Source organism: Hyla sarda, chromosome 6 (assembly GCF_029499605.1).
Source record: "Hyla sarda isolate aHylSar1 chromosome 6, aHylSar1.hap1, whole genome shotgun sequence".
Lineage (NCBI taxonomy): Eukaryota > Metazoa > Chordata > Amphibia > Anura > Hylidae > Hyla > Hyla sarda.
In genome coordinates this window covers 167795796-167815777 of record NC_079194.1, presented here as the reverse complement: position 1 = coordinate 167815777, position 19982 = coordinate 167795796, and the positions used below count along the sequence as shown (strand labels likewise).

Genomic DNA, 19982 nt, shown 5'->3' with positions numbered 1-19982 from the left:
GGCAAGCAGGTGCAGGCGCTCTCAGCGGATTTGACGTTCTCCTGACATCCTCTACGCTCCACTCACTGAGAGGCTGTGAACAGCGGCGGCTTTGGGAACTGACCATTAACGCTCCTGACGTCCCTTATCAGTGCCTTCAGCCAATGCTGCTGTTCTCAGTGAGTGCAGGACGTCTGGAGAACATCAAATCCACTGAGAGCCCCTGCAACAGAGCCTGCTGGCCAGGTAAGAAGAACAGCAGCGTGGGGGGGGGGGGGGGGGAAGTGATGTGGCACAAGGGGTAAGGAGGGGATAATTTGGCACAGGGGAAAGAAAGTGGCATAGGGGGATAAAGGGGCATGAAATGGCACAGGGGGTGGTAAAGAGGGGTTGATGAATTTGCACAGAGGAGGAATTAAATGGAACAGGGGGGATGATTTGGCACAAAGGGAATAAAGCAGCACAGGGTACAAGGGGAATTAAATGGCTCAAAGGGGGAAGAATTAAGTGACATTGTAGGGATCAAAAGGGGGAATAAAGTGTCATGGGGGAGATGATTGATTGAATACAGTAAAATATTCAGTCATTTAGAAAGATTTTTGGAAGTTTTTTCCCAATATTGAACATCTCTCAATAGTGGACACTTTTTTCCCCCCCCCATGTGTGTCCACTATTGGGAGATTCTACTGTATGTGACTTTATGATAGTTTTTTATAAAAAATAAAAATAAAAAAAATTAGCAGTTTGATGTGACAAAAAAGCTGAAATTTTAGATAATTTTTTTTTTTTACGTTCGCTGTGGGGGATCATTAACATTATATTTTTATAGTTCGGACATTTACGCACATGACGATACCAAATACGTTTTATTTATAGTTTTTTGCGCTTTTTTGTATTATAGGGAAAAGGGGGTGATTTAAAACTTTATTGTGGAGGGGCTTTTTCAAATGTTTTTCCCTTTTTTTTTAAAGCTTTTTTTTTTTACATTTATTTTAAACTCCTCATAGGGGACTATTTATAGCATTCATTAGATTCTAATACTGTTCCATACTATGCATAAGGCATAGCAATGATCAGTATTATTGGAAATCTTCTGCTCTGGTCTGCTGGAAGGCAGATCAGTGCAGAAGACCCCGGGAGATGGACGGAGGCAAGGGAGAAGACCTCAGTCTATCATCTTTGCTGATTTGATCCTTGCAGCACTGCTTTGGGTGATCAGATCAGCCATTTTAAGTGCTGTCTGTATTGATTACAGCATCTGAAGGGTTAATGGCAGACATTAGCACAATCGCTGATGTCCGCCATTGCTGGCAGATCTGGGGCTGCTGACAGCTGCCACGCCCCCTCCCATTGGCTTGCATTGAGGGGGCGGAGCGTGACGTCACTATGATCCGTCCCCATGATCGCCAGTAATCAGACCCGGAGCTAGCACGCTCCAAGGGCTGAATCTAGCGGGGTGCGGCGTGGAAGATCACGGGGGTCCCCATCGGCGGGACCCCCGCGATCAGGCATCTTATCCCCTATCCTTTTGGATAGGGGTAAAGATGTCTTAGCGCCGGAGTACCCCTTTAAGGAAGGGGCTATGAATCTTAAGGAAGGGGCTACTGCATGCCAAAAGGAGTATTAGCAGATAATTTCCTAAACAAGTCCCCTGAGATTGGCTGTCTAGTGGGACTCTTCGGCACCTCCCCTTTCTGTATACCTTTCAACGCTGCCTTGACCATGCGTGAAGTAAACAAGGAATCTCTATCTGGGCTAATTAAGGACAAGTAATGATTCCAACTAGATAGGGTAGGGTAGCGTGTAAAATCCAATGAAAGCTAAAACAAAAGCCACTGAATGTAAATCCCCCTCAGGGAAATTACGATGAAACTTCTGGAATGTATTCCAGGCCGTATTATAAACCTTCCGAGTGTTAGGAGACAGGGAATCCCTGACAAGCTGTTTAGCTACCCGAAAATGCTTGACTAATTCAGGATCAGAGAAAGATATGACGGGATCTGAGCCCCTGCTACATCGGCCCCTGGCATCACCTGAAAGAAAAGTGAGAAATTGCGTCTGGATAAAGCGTCCGCTGCTACATTCTGCACTCCACTAATATGTACGCATGTGAAATTTAAGCTGTAGTGAAGCAAAAGCCATACAAGTCTTCTAGCTAAATACATAACTTCAGGACATTTTGATCTACCTTTAAGCAATATATCCACAGTGGCCGCATTGTCTGATAGAAACAAAACTGTGGATTTTCTCCATGCATGTTCCCAAACCTGGGCAGCAGCTACAATGGGGTATAATTCGAATAGTGCAGAATTCCGCTCAAGCCCATCTAGATGACTTCTCGCGGCCACGGGCTGGCTAACCAGTGTTTTTTCCCAAAATAGCTGTAAACCCTAGAGTTGAAGATGCATTAGAGAAAATCTTAGGAGATTGATCACAAACTTTTGGAATGAAAAAAGAGATGCCATTCCAATTCCCACATTCTCAAATCTGTCATCGCCCTTTCATTTTACCGGATGATGCTGTTTTGCTCAGGCGCTGATGACAATCAGGCATGATATGAATGTTCAACCCTGTGGGATGATGCGCGTGGCAAAATTCAGCATTACAAGAATGGACTGTAGTTCAATCTTGGTAACATGTGGACAACTTCTCAGCTTATGAATTGCAGCTCTGATCCTGACTAATTTATCCAATGGAAGCCTTGCCTCCATTTTTTGTGAATCGAGCGCCACACCTAAAAACGTGATCACCTTCGTAGGACCTTTAACCTTTTTTGGAGACACCGGAACTTCTAACTGTTCCAAAACAGCCAGCAATATGTCCAAATCTCTCGGAAACTTGTATGCAGGCTCGATAAGCAAAAAAAATCATCAAGATAATGGATAATGTGGTCACAAGGAAACCTATTTTCAAGTATCCAATGTAACGCATTAGCAAACCTATTAAAAAGCAAGGGGGCTACTTCTTGCCCCAAAAGTTAACTTAACCCCTTCATGACCCAGCCCATTTTCACCTTCATGACCTGGGCATTTTTTGAAAATCTGACCACTGTCACTTTAAACATTAATAACTTTGGAATGCTTTTACTTATCATTCTGATTCCGAGATTGTTTTTTCGTGACATATTCTACTTTATTTTATCGGTAAAATTTCACTGATATTTGCTTCCTTTCTTGGTAAAAAATCTAAAAATTTCATGAAAATTTTGAAAATTTAGCATTTTTCTAACTTTGAAAGTCTCTGCTTGAAAGGAAAATGGATATTCCAAATAAATTACATATTGATTCACATATACAATATGTCTACTTTGTGTTTGCATTAAAAAATTGACAAGTTTTTACTTTTGGAAGACATCAGAGGGCTTCAAAGTTCCGCAGCAATTTTCCAATTTTTCTCAAGATTTTCAAAATCTTAATTTTTCAGGGCCCAGTTCAGGTTGGAAGTGGATTTTAAGGATCTTCATATTAGAAATACCCCATAAATGACCCCATTATAAAAACTGCACCCCCCAAAGTATTCAAAATGACATTCAGTAAGTGTTTTAACCCTTTAGGTGTTTCACAGGAATAGCAGCAAAGTGAAGGAGAAAATTCTAAATCTTCATTTTTTACACTCGCATTTTCTTGTAGACCCAATTTTTTAATTTTTACAAGGGGTAAAAGGAGAGAAATCACCCTAAAATTTGTAACCCAATTTCTTTCGAGTAAGGAAATACCTCATATGCGTATGTAAAATGTTCGGTGGGCGCAGTAGAGGGCTCAGAAGGGAAGGAGCGACAATGGGATTTTGGAGAGTGAGTTTTTCTGAAAGGGTTTTTGGGGGGCATGTCCCATTTAGGAAGCCCCTATGGTGCCAGAACAGTGGACCCCCCCACATGTGACCCCATTTTGGAAACTATACCCCTCATGGAATGTAATAAGGGGTGCAGTGAGCATTTACACCCCACTGGCGTTTGACAGATATTTGAAACGGTGGACTGTGCAAATCAAAAATTTTATTTTTCATTTTCACAGACCACTGTTCCAAAAATCTGTCATACACCAGTGGGGTGTAAATGCTCACTGCACCCCTTATTACATTCCGTGAGGGGTGTAGTTTCCAAAATGGGGTCACATATGGATATTTATTGTTTTGCGTTTGTCAGAACTGCTGTAACAATCAGCCACCCCTGTGCAAATCGCCTCAAATGTACATGGTGCACTCTCCCTTCTGGGCCTTGTTGTGCGCCCCCAGAGCACTTTGCGCCCACATATGGGGTATCTCCGTACTCAGGAGAAATTGCGTTACAAATTTAGAGGGTCTTTTTTCCCTTTTACCTCTTGTGAAAATGAAAAGTATAGGGCAACACCAGCATGTCAGTGTAAAAAATTTATTTTTTTACACTAACATGCTGGTGTAGACCCCAACTTCACCTTTTCATAAGGGGTTAAAGAAGAAAAAGCCCCCCAAAATTTGTAAGGCAATTTCTCCCGAGTACGGCGATACCCCATATGTGTCCCAAAACTGTTGCCCTGAAATACGACAGGGCTCCAAAGTGAGAGAGCGCCATGTGCATTTGAGGACTAAATTAGGGATTTGCATAGGGGTGGACATAGGGGTATTCTACGCCAGTGATTCTCAAACAGGGTGCCTCCAGCTGTTGCAAAACTCCCAGCATGCCTGGACAGTCAATGGCTGTCCGGCAATACTGGGAGTTATTATTTTGCAACAGCTGGAGGCTCCGTTTTGGAAACAGTAGCGTACCAGACGTTTTTCATTTTTTGGGGGGAGGGGGGCTGTGTAGGGGTATGTGTATATGTAGTGTTTTTTACTTTTTATTTTAGGTTAGTGTCAGTGTAGTGTAGTGTTTTTAGGGTACAGTCACATGGGCAGAGGTTCACAGCAAGTTTGCCGCTGGAAGTTTGAGCTGCAGCGCAAAATTTGCGCCATCTCAAACTTGCAGCACTCACTGTAAACCTCCGCCCATGTGAGTGTACCCTGTACAAACTCCGAGCATGCCCTTTGGCTGTCCGTGCATGCTGGGAGTTGTAGTTTTGCAACAGCTGGAGGAACACTGGTTTGGAAACACTAAGTTAAGTAATAAACTTTCAAGTGTTTTGCAACCAAACTTAGTGTTTCCAAACCAGTGTGCCTCCAGCTGTTGCAAAACTACAACTCCCAGCATGCATGGTCTGTCAGTGCATGCTGGGAGTTATAGTTTTGCAACAATTGCAACAGCTGGAGGCACTGAGGTAGGAAACGGACAATGTTTCCCAACTAGTGTGCCTCCAGATGTTGCAAAACTACAACTCCCAGCATGCCCAGACTGCCAAGGCATGCTGGAAGTTGTAGTTCGGCAATATCTGAAGGATCAGATGTTGCTGAACTACAACTTCCAGCATGCCTGGGCAGTCTGGGCATGCTGGGAGTTGTAGTTTTGCAACATCTGGAGGTCCACAGTTTGGAGACCACTGTATAATGGTCTCCAATCTGTGCTCTTCCAGATGTTAGAGAACTACAACTCCCAGCATGCCTGGACAGACTGAGCATGCTGAGATTTGTAGTTTTGCAACATCTGGAAGAGCACAGATTGGAGACCATTATACAGTGGTCTCCAAACTGTGGACCTCCAGATGTTGCAAAACTACAACTCCCAGCATGCCCAGAAAGCCAAAGGCTGTCTGGGCATGCTGGGAGTTGCAGTTTTGAAACTCTCAGAGGCAGCAGTGAGATCGCTTTACGGCGATCTCACTGCTGCCAATGAAGATGCCGCCCTGCTGCCGGAAACTCACCGCCGGGACGCAGCGCAGCCAGGACCGCATGGAGGACGCCGGGACCGCACGGAGGACGCCGGGACCGCTCGGGACACCGCTCCGATGGGTAAGTGACGCCGGGGGACGGGACAGGGACACTTAGCAGAGCGGTGTGTGTCCCGATCCCCGTGATCTGGACTCACACACCGCGCTGCTAAGTATTTTCATAGCGAAACGCTGCTATCAGCTAGTCAGATTTGACCAGCTGATAGCAGCTATCGCTGGGGGGGGTGGGGGACGAAACCCCCCGTGGTCGCACGGTAAGATGGCTGGCTATCAGTGATAGCCACCATCTTACCGGGCGCTGCGGGGTGCCGCGAGTAGCGGTGAAAATGTTCATGACGTACCTGTATGTCATGGGTCGGGAACACCTTGCCACCCATGACGTACAGGTATGTCATAGGTCGGGAAGGGGTTAAAGGGGTATTCCAGGCAAAACCTTTTTTTATATATGCCAACTGGCTCCGGAAAGTAAAACAGATTTGTAAATTACTTCTATTAAAAAATCTTAATCCTTCCAATAGTTATTAGCTTCTGAAGTTTTCTGTCTAACTGCTCAATGATGATGGGAGCTGTGCATGATGGGAGAATATCCCCTTAGGAACTGCACAGCTCCCGGGACGTGAGTCATCAGAGAGCAGTTAGACAGAAAAAAACTCAACTTCAGAAGCTAATAACTATTGGAAGGATTAAGATTTTTTAATAGAAGTAATTTACAAATCTGTTTAACTTTCCGGAGCCAGTTGATATATTAAAAAAAGTTTTGGCCTGGAATACCCCTTTAATGGCAAAATAATACATGTCCTGCAACCTGATGCAATGCCATTTCCAAAGTTGGGGCAATATGGGGAGCAATTTGAAGGCATCAGATATGTCCTCCTTGGAGAGCCAAGCTCCTTGCCCCATACTCAAGATAATGGCTATGGCCTCATCGATGGAAGCGTATTTTAAACCAAATTCCTCGGCTGGTATCAGGGAGTTTAAACTAGCTACTGGAGAAGAATATGGTGCGGACAAGTCATATACAGTCATGGCTGTAAATGTTGGCACCCCTGAAATTTTTCTAGAAAATTAAGTTTTTCTCACAGAAAATGATTGCAGTAACAAAGGTTTTGCTATACACATGTATTTTCCCTTTGTGTGTACTGGAACGTAACCAAAAAAGGGAGGAAAAAAAGCAAATTGGACATAATGTCACACCAAACTCCAAAAATGGGCTGCACAAAATTATTGGCACCCTTTCAAAATTGGGGATAAATAAGATTGTTTCAAGCATGTGATTCATGCTCCTTTAAACTCACCTGGGGCAAGTAACAGGTGTGGGCAATGTAAAAATCACACCTGGAAGCAGATAAAAAGGAGAGAAGTTCACTTAGTCTTTGCATTGTGTGTCTGTGTGTGCAACACTAAGCATGGAAAAATATCAACAATCTCAAGGTTACAAGTCCATCTACAGAGATCTAGATTTGCCTTTGTCCACAGTGCGCAACATTATCAAGAAGTTTGCAACCCATGCCACTGTAGCTAATCTCCCCGGAAGAGAAAAATTAATATAAGGTGTCAACGCAGGATAGTCTGGATGGTGCATAAGCAGCCCCTAACAAGTTCCGAAGATATTCAAGCTGTTCTGCAGGCTCAGGGAGCTTCAGTGTCAGTGCGAACTAGCCGTCGACATTTAAATGAAAGGAAACGCTATGGCAGGGAACCCAGGAGGACCCCTCTGCTGACACAGAGAAATAAAAAAGCAAGACTACATTTTGCCAAAATTAACTTGAGTAAGCTAAAATCCTTCTGGGAAACATCTTGTGGACAGATGAGACCAAGATAGAGCTTTTTGGTAAAGAACATCATTCTACTGAACACAGTACCTACAATGAAATATGGTGGAGGTTCAATGATGTTTCGGGGTTCTTTTGCTGCCTCTGGCACTGGGTGCCTTGAATGTGTGCAAGGCATCATGAAATCTGAGGACAACCAACGGATTTTGGGTCACACTGTACAGCCGAGTGTCAGAAAGCTGGGTTTGTGTCAGAGATCTTGGGTCTTCCAGCAGGACAATGACCCCTAACATACGTCAAAAAGCACCCAGAAATGGATGGCAACAAAGCACTGGAGAGTTCTGAAGTGGCCCGCAATGAGTCCAGATCTAAATTTCATTGAACACCTGTGGAGAGATCTTAAAGGGAATCTTACATGAATTTTTTTTGACTATGCTACAGGGGCTGTAAAGTTAGTGTAGTTTATAATATAGTGTCTGTACCTGTGTGTGTGATGGTGGTTCCACAATTCTTCTGTGATTTTCACCACAATAGTTACTTTTAACAGCATACAAAATTACTGTTGTCTCAGATTTTTCCCAGGTTGCAATGCGGCCGATACCTGACTCACTAGTCAGGTGACCAGAGGGAGCCTGTCTGCTTCAATGGGTGGAGCGATGGCTTTGGTGGGAGAGAGATCAAACTACAACTAATGCAAAAGCTGTAGGCACCCTGATTAAAAAAACTACAGGTCTTTTGAATGGATGCAGCTCATTTATGTTTCAATGGGTGGGGTGGCTGATGTGTGGGAGGGAGGAAAATCAAATTATGGGATTTGTAGGCAAAAGAAGTAAACTCAAATAGGAAATACCAGTTCACAAAAAGCTAGCCACAGCGTTATGGTAATCTCACAATATAGCCATTTAGCCTCAAGACAAGAGCAGATTCTTCCTAAGCATGTCCATTACTGTCTGGCAGGTACGTACTAAAATCACCTTATGGTGTATAACCCCTTTAAAATTGCTGTTGGGAAAAGGCGCTCTTCCAATAAGAGAGACCTGGATCAGTTTGCAAAGGAAGAGTGGTCCAATATTCTGGAGGAGTAATGTTAGTAAATTTATATTTTGATATCTATGTTCTCTGTATATATATGTATATATATTGACTAACTTTAGATGCTTTTGGCCGGTTTTATCTAGTTTCAATTAACCATTGTCCTAGTCCTGGCCAGCGCCCTGTGATGCTCGAAAACTATCCAAATGACCTTGGTAAATAATGAGGCTTTTGTTGGATAACAAGCTTTTTCTATGATAAGGAAGAAAATGTAAAGGAACCCTGTGATTGGTAATAGTTATACATCGGGGTTTTCTTAGCCAATAAGCTTCTACTTAGTGTTGCCATATAAATGGTCTGTAATCTATTTTGGGGTATGATTTTCTTCTGCAGAGCTGTTTCTCTACTTGTAAGAGAACATCCACCTGTATCAATACATGTGCTTAATGCACATGTATTGATACAGGTGGATGTTCTCTTACAAGTAGAGAATCTGTCTGCTAATCAACACGGCTGGAGTTGACTGATCACAGGGAGAAATAAATCCTAACATGTAAGAAGCTTATTGATGGTTATAGGAAGCGACTGATTTCAGTTAATTTTTTTCCAAAGGTGCAACCAAATATTAAGTTAAGGGTTAACCAAACATTAAGTTAAAGTTCATTTTGTCCAGACCATTTTTGGAGCTTGGTGTGACATTATGTCCAATTTGCTTTTTTTCCTCCCTTTTTTGGTTTAGTTCCAATACACACAAAGGGAATAAACATGTGTATAGCAAATGTGTTACTGCAATCCTTTTCTGTGAGAAATACTTAATTTTCTAGAAAAATTTCAGGGGTGGCAACATTTACGGCCATGACTGTATTAATCTCTTTTTATTGGAGAATTTACCTGTGACCAGGCCAATGGGATTTACTCTCCATGTATCAAATGGAGAAGATGCAAAAGGTCCTAATATAAATCCCTTGTCTACCTCCGTCTGAATAAGGGCAAACACTGAATTTGGGTCTGCTAATGCTGATTGTAAATTCATGCACTCATAGGTTACCTCAGGAAGGGCCACCAGACCAACGTGGATTCCGGATTGACTGGTCAAATCGTTGATCTGGGTTGTCCTCCAGAAACCAACCCAGGAACTCTACATTCAGCACGCCTAGTCATGGTTTTTCCATTTTCTGGGAACAGGCGGTCTTGGGGTGAGCTCTGAAACAGATGGAACAAATATGAAGCAGTCTGCACTTACGGTAATTGCAGGCTGTATAGTTGTAGTTATTACAGATTTGTGATTTTCCCAGAAAACTGATTGGTCGCCCCAATTTGTCCACTAGACCTGAAACTTTCTGAGACTTAGGTTGGCTGGTGCCCGACGTACTAGGCTGACTGTCTACAGGATCTGAATTATCTGAATTGCACCATTCTGTTGTATGAGTACTGGACTGGCACCTAGCACATACAGGAGCTTTAAGACCAGCGAAGTGTTAACAAAAAAATTCTGTGTCAACAACTGCCCAGTTTACGGTGTAATTGAATTGGTTTAAAGCTGCAGCCGCCTTGGGTGAAAATTATCTATGATCCAATCATAGAAAGTGTGTCCACCATATTTATGACACAATTCTGTAACCTTGTATAGATAGTGATCAAGCTCCTCTCTTCTCTCAGGCTAAAAAGTGCAGATAATGTCACGGAAGATGCTAAATGCCATAATAAACTCAGATAGCGATAGCTTCCTATTCAACCTCACATCTTTGGATTTTAGAACCACTGCAGGGGTGTGGAAATAAAAAAAAAACTACTTGTCCAAGGGACTAAAGCGGAACACAATCTACTTGTCCCTCAAGAAAATCCACTTGTCCTGGTAGATTAAATAATTTCAACCAAAATAGCACGATCCACCCCACTAGACCACCAGGGATGGATATAAGATCCCTTTAGACACTGCTGTCAACTTAGACAGCGGTGATCTAATGGTTTAATAGCGGCCACGGCGATCGCAGCATGCCAGGCTATTAGCGGCGGGAGAGCTGTAGCTAGCTCCTTTTACACCTGAGGCAAGCCCAGAAAATTGCGCCCCCCCCCCCCCTCCCCCATCTGACCCCTATAACTCCAATTTTCCATATACAGGGATGTATGAGGGTAATCTTATGTGCTGTGATCTGTAGTTTTTATCGGAACCATTTATTATCAGAAATTTTATTAGGAAAGGCAACAGACGTGTTGCTACTTTCCAAAGCTTCCACCCTGGTCTGCATGTCGAACATGTTGTAAGAAATAATATTGATAAGGGCATGAAGTTGTGTTAGAAAGGTATGCAAGGTATTCATAGACACTTCCTCGCTAGAGTGACCAGCAGAATCTGCCATCAATAATCTATAAAGTTCTGCCTTCCTGGCTGAGGCCGGAAAGGGAATTCCTCTCTTCACAAGTTCTGCTGTTATCTTGGGTATGATCCAACTCCTTAGGAAAGGAACATTAGCCTGTTCCGAGGACCTGGCCACATTTTCCATAACTGAGGCGGAATCTTCTATGTCAGAGGCGTGAGACATTGTGTAAAAAAAAAAACAACAACCCCAAAATAAAGAAAAAATTTGTCTAAACTTCAATCCTAACTACCAACATTGTGTAAACAATTGAATTACGTGACAACCACCAAGTTGTAGCCTACCTGCACCTACTCACCTGGTGACTAACCTGAATAAGCAAAACAACTAATCCGAAGGCGTGTTGGATTAGATAGCAAATGACAACTGAAGCGACTTGTAGACGGCACAAGCCCTGTTAAATAACAAGTGAACAAGGTGCACCCAATTGCCCATGACCATATTCTGTAACCTCAACCTGTACCTAACAGGGTATGTGAAACTACCGTGAATACTAGTGCACCGTAATCCATGAAGTAATCTCAACTCAGACATGTTGGCTTCATGAGGCGACTACCAAGGAACCAAAATAAGTATCCCTTACCCAGAAGGTGATATGACGCTGTACAGCCTGGAACTACAATAGTAACAAACCAATATTAATGCAACTAGAACCTTAACCCAACTGCCTATAACTAAACCACTAAACACCTACCGTTGAGATTCAAAACCTAAAGTCACAATCATAAAAGGATACTAGGAGAGAATATGACAAATCCCAAGAATCCTGCAACTAAAGAAATAGGTATGTAATTGCAGTCAGAAAGCAGATAAGAGAATTAAAAACACGTACCAGCAATGTAAGATGATGTGGAATGCAAAATGGTGAATCATGCTTAACCGAATATCAATAACCACTCACTTGAACGAATCTGCGTATGTTATGATACATCCCTCAGTCATTATGAATGAACTTAAAATTAAGTATGTACCAGAAAACGTATGATGACAATGAATATAGGAGTATGCAAATATGGGATGAATCTTGCTGCTGTGGACACCAATAGACCCAACTATGTGAAGTTGCCAATACACTTCAACAAAGTGTAATAGAGGAATATGTATGATGATGCATTCAACAGATGTCAAAAAGAACTAAAGACTAACCACGTACCAAGAAATGTATGATGATTTGAGAAGCGAATAAATGATTATGGTACAAATCTTGATGCTGCGATCACCAGCAGACCCCACTATATAAACAAATCTGCAATTGAAAACATATATCATGATGCATCCAACACCCGTCTAAAAGGAACTAAAAACTAACTACGTACCAGGAAAAGTAGGTTGACAAACAAAATGCGAATAGAAGATAATGGTATAAATCTTGATACTGTAACCAACATACCCAACTACACGAATCTGAAAAATGTAAACCCTTAACGACGCAGGACGTATATTTACGTCCTGCACCGGCTCCCGCGATATGAAGCGGGATCGCGCCGCGATCCTGCATCATATCGCGTCGGTCCCGGCGCTCATCAACGGCCGGGACCCGCGGCTAATACCACACATCGCCGATCGCGGCGATGTGCGGTATTAACCCTTTAGAAGCGGCGGTCAAAGCTGACCGCCGCTTCTTAAGTGAAACTGAAAGTGACCCGGCTGCTCAGTCGGGCTGTTCGGGACCGCCGCAGTGAAATCGCGGCGTCCCGAACAGCTGACCGGGAGGGCCCTTACCTGCCTCCTCGGTGTCCGATCGACGAATGACTGCTCCGTGCCTGAGATCCAGACAGGAGCAGTCAAGCGCCGATAATGCTGATCACAGGCGTGTTAATACACGCCTGTGATCAGGATGAGAGATCAGTGTGTGCAGTGTTATAGGTCCCTATGGGACCTATAGCACTGCAAAAAAAATGTAAAAAAAAGTGTTAATAAAGGTCATTTAACCCCTTCCCTAATAAAAGTTTGAATCACCCCCCTTTTCCCTTAAAAAAAAATAAAAGTGTAAAAAAAAAAATAAACATATGTGGTATCGCCGCGTGCGTAAATGTCCGAACTATAAAAATGTATCCTTAATTAAACCGCACGGTCAATGGCGTACGCGCAAAAAAATTCAAAAGTCCAAAAAAGTGTATTTTGGTCACTTTTTATACCATTAAAAAAATTAATAAAAAGTGATGAAAAAGTCTGATCAAAACAAAAATCATACTGATAAAAACTTCAGATCACGGCGCAAAAAATGAGTCCTCATACCGCCCTGTACATGGAAAAATAAAAAAGTTATAGGGGTCAGAAGATGAAATTTTTAAACGTATACATTTTCCTGCATGTAGTTATGATTTTTTCCAGAAGTGCGACAAAATCAAACCTATATAAGTAGGGTATCATTTTAACCGTATGGACCTACAGAATAATGATAAGGTGTAATTTTTACCGAAATATGCACTGCGTAGAAACGGAAGCCCCCAAAAGTTGCAAAATGGCTTTTTTTTTTTCGATTTTGTCGCACAATGATTTTTTTTTCCGTTTCGCCGTGCATTTTTGGATAAAATGACTAATGTCACTGCAAAGTAGAATTGGCGACGCAAAAAATAAGCCATAATATGGATTTTTAGGTTATAAAATTGAAAGGGTTATGCTTTTTAAAAGGTAAGGAGGAAAAAACGAAAGTGCAAAAACGGAAAAACCCTGAGTCCTTAAGGGGTTAAAACCGTAAAAATAATCTATACAAAACAAAAGCCTCTGTCTAGATACGTACCAGGATGATGAACAACTCACTGTACTGCATCGGTTAAGAACTCTACCTATAATGAAATACCCTACAACAATAACGAATGAATCCACAACAAAATTGATGCCACAGAGACCGAATCAAACTGCACAAACCTAAAAAGCAAGACATATGTCTTAATAACTAATTTATCCCCAGACAGGATAGATCAATGACAAATTTTTTTTTTAAATAGGTCAGATTGAATGATATACGCAAGAAGTGAAGAAATTTCCAATATAGCTGCATATATTAAAGGACATCTGCAGCGTGATTAACACTTATCCCCTATCCACAGGATAGGGGATAAGTGTATGATCATTGGGGGTCCGACCGCTGGGACCCCCTGTGATCTCCTGTAGGGGGCCGCGGCTGTCCCGTGCAGGGGGAGTGCCGGCCGCAGCATGACGTTGCAGCCGGCACGCCTCCTCCATACATCTCTATGGGAGAGACAGGGAGGAAGCGTTTGTGCCTCCCCGTCTCCCCCATATAACTGTATGGGGACGGGGAGGAGACAGGGCGTCACCGTCGACCTCTAGGTTGACGCTACGCGCCTTAGCGCTCACCATGAGCGCTAATGGCGGCGCCCCGTTAGGGAGATCGAGGGGGGGTCCCAGCTGTCGGACCCCCCGCAATCAAACATTTATCCCCTATCAAGTAGATAGGGGATAAGTGTCATACCGCTGCAGTTGTCCTTTAACATATGACAGAGAGATTGATAAATAGAACTTAAATGAAGCAGTCAGATAATGACTGTGGTATATGTTGTGATAACTACCAAAAGAAAGCGGGGAGACAAACTAAAATGCATGTTATGGATCTGCCGAACAAAGCAAAATGACAAATAATCAAAAGGCTATACAAATAACATAACCTGTGTAAAATAGTAAAATTAAACATGTACTGCACCTTTATAACCAGTATAGCATATATTTACATATAAAAAACACCTAAATGATTATATAGCTGAGTCTGATGAGAGAAAATAGCAGATATGAATAGATACTGCTACATATTCCATACAAACTACCTAACACTAGCATCCAATATCTACATAGGTAGAGGCAGCCCTAAATGAATAATAATGTATAAACTCTGAGTCTCACTATGCGCCTGCAGTACTGAATACTATACCCTATAACGGAATGAAGAGAGGGGAGGGGGGGGGGGATCCCCCAGCATACTGTTGTGACTAAATAGGGATTCTGTGAGAGCATGGCCTCCGATATGACACTGAACCTCAATGGGCGCTGCGCAGTACTGTTGGTGACACAGGCCCACGTGCTAGTCACGACCCCAGCATATCCAGTATACCCCCGAACTGTGACCTGACCGAGAACTGTGGCCTGGCCCGCTATCAAGATAGGTCCCACTTTGTGAAATATGACCGTACAATGTAGCGTGGCCCTGCAACTAAAATAAACTTCATATGGTTTCCCTGGAATGCCTCCATACTTAAAAGTTCCCCAATAGATAAATCCAGGGCTGGACTGACTGAGGGTCCCCCGAAACTCCGGCTTACCTCCAGAACGGGAGAACGCCGATGCTGAACCACAGTCAGCCCCGGCCACTTACCGACGCCGGTGCTGAGGGGAGAGGACTTCCAGTCAGCTGACTCTCCAGTCAGCTGATCAGTGATCACGTGAAGAACCCGCACCGCAGATTCTTATAGTCCTCACGCTCCTCCCACATATCCAGGCTAACCACGTTAGCATAAATACATAACAAAAGGATAAAAGAATGGCTAGGTTTATTCACAGAGCCCTTGTGTGACTGGCAATAAAGGTAATAGTATTACATATTAAAACAGATTTATATACATATATCTCAACCTGCATCACATCATCCATTCAGTACAATCCAAGAGATCCAAATGACAACTGTCAAAGCGCTGCTTCATTTATATTATCCACAGAAATTGTCCAAGTGTATAAATAGATGTCCTTCACAATATTTTAATTGCAACTTTTAATCGATCTGCAGTTTACGGGATGTTACATCCTCTGCTATCCACATTAGTTCATATGCCAGCCTGGTCACAGACACTACAACTGTTATTCTAAGTGATCTTAACAATACAAGCAATTCAGCGAATATCCTCACATCTGTGTTCAGGAAGGAGCTGGGTCTATAAGATCCTATCCCCCCTGGGTCCTTGTTTTTCTTAAGGATTAGCACAATATTTGCTTCTTGCATACTTGGTGGCAATCTACCTTCTTACAGGTTTCATTCAACAGCTCTAGTAATTTTTGCATTAGCACAGGTCCCACTTCCCTATAGATTTCAAATGGCAGGCCACCCAAACATGGAGATGTACACTTCTCAAAAAAATAAAGGGAACACTAAGATAACATGTCCTAGAGCTGAATGAATGAACTAATCGTATGAAATACTTTCGTCTTTACATAGTTGAATGTGCTGACAACAAAATCACACAAAAATTATCAATGGAAATCAAATTTATCAACCCATGGAGGTCTGGATATGGAATCACACTCAAAATGGAAAACCACACTACACGCTGATCCAACTTTTTTTTATTTAATTTTTTATTATTCAACCATCGCTTATACAAATTTAAAACAGCGAGACATATTCATTATTAACCCCTAGTACAAAATAACATTATCCCCACCTACCCCCCTCCCCTATCCCCTCAACCCACCCCTCCCCGGAGGAGAGAAAAAACATTTTTTTTTTTAGAGAAAGGTATGTATAATTTTTATTTTATTTTCCCTCTTCCTTCTTCCCATTCTTAGAACAGATCTCCTCCCACCTCCTTACTTAATTTTATACTCCATCCTCAAACCTCTCCACCACTCGTTAATATGAAAGTGTCCAGGTTTTATCCACCCTCTAACTATCATGAGTCTAGCGTAAAACAAACTTCTGAGTATCTTTTTACTTGTAACTATATCCCTTATCTGTGGGGGGTCATCTCCCAAAATGGCTATTACAGCTGTAATTTCTATTTTTTTTTTTTTTTTTAAATCATTTTTATTGAAGATTTTTTTTTCCGAAACATATTACAAAGAAAACAGGTGGGTCATATCACCGAATGTGAGCCATGAGTCAAGTTGCAGTATATCTCAGAAAGACCCTTAACATAAAACAGACATAAGTTAAAAACAAAATAACCTATCCGGCAATGCTATTCTATTATCACTAAGTCGTTAAGCAAAAAGAGTCAAATGATCCTTATTTTCTTATTACACACTGTTTTTCAAATTGTACATACACTGTTATGGAGAAAAGTAGACTATGTTGTAGTGGAAAAATGTAGGCAGTATACAAGTGTGAGTGGGCTTAAATAATAGGAGGATAAGTCTGTGGAAAACAATGATTGCTACCCAGCCTGGTATCACATATCCCTATCTTCACTACGAGTCTATGCAGTGTGGCGATAAGGTCCAAAGTAACCAACGTTTGTGAAAAAATGGCAATCTACCTGCTCCTAATGCTATAATTTTCTCATATGAGTAAGTTAGATTTATTTTGTTAATGAGGGTATCCGTAGATGGAATATTTGGAGTCTTCCAGTTACTTGCTATAGTGATCTTAATCAGGATGCATAGAATACAAAACAAGTCTCTCATATCTCTAGGTAGTTTACGTGTTTCAACAAATAAAAGTACTGATTGAGGTGACCAGCCAATATCATTGCCAAACAACCCTTTGAGGAGTGACTCGCAAGTTCTCAAATAAGGGGCAAGCAACGGGCAAAACCAGAGAACATGGGATAAAGTCCCCTTCCCACCGCACCCTCTCCAACATACGTCCGATACTGCAGGATAAAACTTACTTAACCGAGCTGGAGTGTAATACCATCTTAGAATAGTTTTAAGCGCAGATTCTATGTGTGAGGAACATTGGAAAGCCCTATTAATATCTGTAAAAGCAGACTGCCAATCCTCTAGAGGTATTGAAAGTTTTAATTCCAATTCCCATTCCCGTAGGGGGTAAGATTTAGTGAATACTTGTGATTGATTAAGATAGTTATAATATTGTCTTAGTCCCTTCATGGAGGGGGACACTTGGTTAATGGATGTGCCATCCAGGGGAGTGCTCGAGTGCTCCAATTTTTGTATGAAATGTCTGACCTGCAGGTATTTGTAAAAATCATTCTTGGCTATTTGATACTTGTCCCTCAAAATTGCAAAGGTGAGCAGAGTGTCACCTTCCATTTTACGGTGTATGCTATCAATGCCCTTATCAATCCATGAATTCAAGTCAATGTTTTGAATATGTGCTTGGACAAACGACATGGGTATATCAGTAATGCGCATTTGACGCGCAGAAGACGGTCTAGCAATATATTTACACCAAGCCATGTAGGATGCTTTAACTATCGGATTTACAAAAGTAGGGGTAGGCAATTTCCAGTAGGGTAGATAGAGTAAATCTCCCAACCTGTAAGGGTGAACAGTGTCATTTTCGATATCAACCCAGGGCAGATCTGTTCGGTGTTGGTGCCAATGCTTCAACATAGATACTAAGGTTGCTATATAATAATAATTCAAATTTGGGGATCCCAGCCCACCTTGATCCTTAGATCTAGTGAGGATTTGAGTATAGAGTCTCGGTCTGCAGCTGGCCCATATGAAAGAGGTGAGGATTTTTTGAGCTTTGGAAAAGAAAATAGGAGGTAAAGAGATGGGAAGTGTGCAAAATAAGTATAGAAATTTCGGAAGGAGAAACATTTTAAAAGTTGCTACTCGGCCGACCCAGGATATTTCGGACCGTGTCATCCTCTCAGTTTCCATTGCTATTGAGGTAAGTAAAGGAACATAATTCTCTTTGTACAATGTGTTATGAGGGTATGAAAGCTGTATTCCTAAGTATTGTATGGAGCTAGTTTTCCAGTCAAAAGCGTAGGTAGTTTTCAGTCTTGTAAGGACTTTATCAGGTAGATTTATAGCCAAGGCCTGGGTTTTAGAGGCGTTGAGAAGGTAAAAGGAAAGATCGCCAAACTTACATAGAAAAAAACATGACAGCAGGGATAGATGTACTAGGATTGGTTAAGGATAGAATAACATCATCTGCATAAAGCGAGATGGTATGTTCTTGATGGCCGATGAGGACCCCTGTAACGTCCGCACTAGCCCTGATAGCTTGGGCCAATGGCTCCATGGACAAAATATATATGAGTGGCGATAGTGGACAGCCCTGGCGTGAACCGTTGGATATGTAAAAGATGTCAGAGTATGAGCCGTTAGCGAGAACTCTAGCAGAGGGGCAAGAGTAGAGCGAAGAAATAGCAGAGAGAATCTGACCAGCAAAGCCCATGCGTGAGAGGGCCGAGAAGGCATACGACCACCGAAGGCGGTCGAAGGCCTTCTCGGCGTCCAGCGCCATAATCACTGCAGGAGCGCCACCACGTTCTAAGTGTGCAAAAATATTCAGTAGACGTCTGGTATTGTCTGAGGCCTGTCTGCCAGCCACAAACCCAGACTGGTCAGTGGAAATCAAGGAGGGTAGCACTAGGGAGATACGTGATGCTAGCAGCTTGGCATAAATCTTTACGTCCTGATTCAGGAGTGATATTGGCCTGAAGTTTTGGGGCCTGTCCGAGGTTTTACCCGGTTTAGGGAGAGTCATGATGTGAGCCTGTAAGTTCTCTAGAGGGAGTTTTCCAGTACTCATGGCTGCATTGCAGAAGTTAGTAAGGTGGGGGGAAAGAAGAGCCTGGAATTTTTTATAGTAAGAATTTACATACCCATCAGGGCCTGGCGCTTTGTCAGATGGCAAGGACTTTATTGTCAACTGGATCTCCTCCACTGTGATCTCCTTGTTTAAGGAGGCGAGCTGGTCAGATGTAAGGGTGGGTAAGTGGAGAGATGCGAGAAAATCAGTGGTAGTCTGAGATAAATCAGGAGAGGCGGGAGCAGAATCTTTTAGATTATAAAGTTCAGAGTAGAAAGAAAGAAAGCCGTTGGATATATCATTGGGAGTATACAACTTTTGTTGGGTTTTCGGGTGTATGAGGTATGGTATGCGACTTTTTTGTTGCCTTTGCTTTAGTCTGTTAGCTAAGAGTTTCCCAGCCTTATTGTTTTGGGAGTAGAATGATGCTTGTAATTTCCTATAGGACTTCTCATATGTCTGCAACATCAGGCAACGGAGTTCCCTGCGCAAGGAAGCTACTTCCAACGCAAGTGTGTCCGAAGGTGCAGCCATATTGTTTCGTTCTGCAACGTGTAGGCGTGACATTACCTCATCTATTTTCTGATCTCTCTGCCTTTTCAGTAAAGAGCCATATTGAATACAA

General features: G+C 42.4%; 2 protein-coding genes across 9 annotated transcripts in view; one reads left to right on the top strand and one right to left on the bottom strand.

Moving 5' to 3' along the window:
• Nucleotides 1–19982, top strand: part of CEP89 (centrosomal protein 89) — a 256966-nt gene that overhangs the window by 191484 nt on the left and 45500 nt on the right. The window contains exon 17 of one of the 4 annotated variants that reach the window (XR_008845109.1): nucleotides 9625–9825. The exons of the other annotated variants lie outside the window; for them this stretch is intronic. The gene's annotated coding sequence lies outside the window, so the exon portion shown is untranslated. The remainder of the gene's footprint in view (nucleotides 1–9624; nucleotides 9826–19982) is intronic. 4 annotated transcript variants of the gene reach the window in all.
• LOC130276416 (E3 ubiquitin-protein ligase RNF182-like) overlaps nucleotides 1–19982 on the bottom strand; it is a 91473-nt gene that overhangs the window by 37797 nt on the left and 33694 nt on the right. For 4 of the 5 annotated variants that reach the window (XR_008845110.1, XM_056525765.1, XM_056525766.1 and 1 more), the window contains one exon: nucleotides 9630–9784. The exons of the other annotated variant lie outside the window; for it this stretch is intronic. The gene's annotated coding sequence lies outside the window, so the exon portion shown is untranslated. The remainder of the gene's footprint in view (nucleotides 1–9629; nucleotides 9785–19982) is intronic. 5 annotated transcript variants of the gene reach the window in all.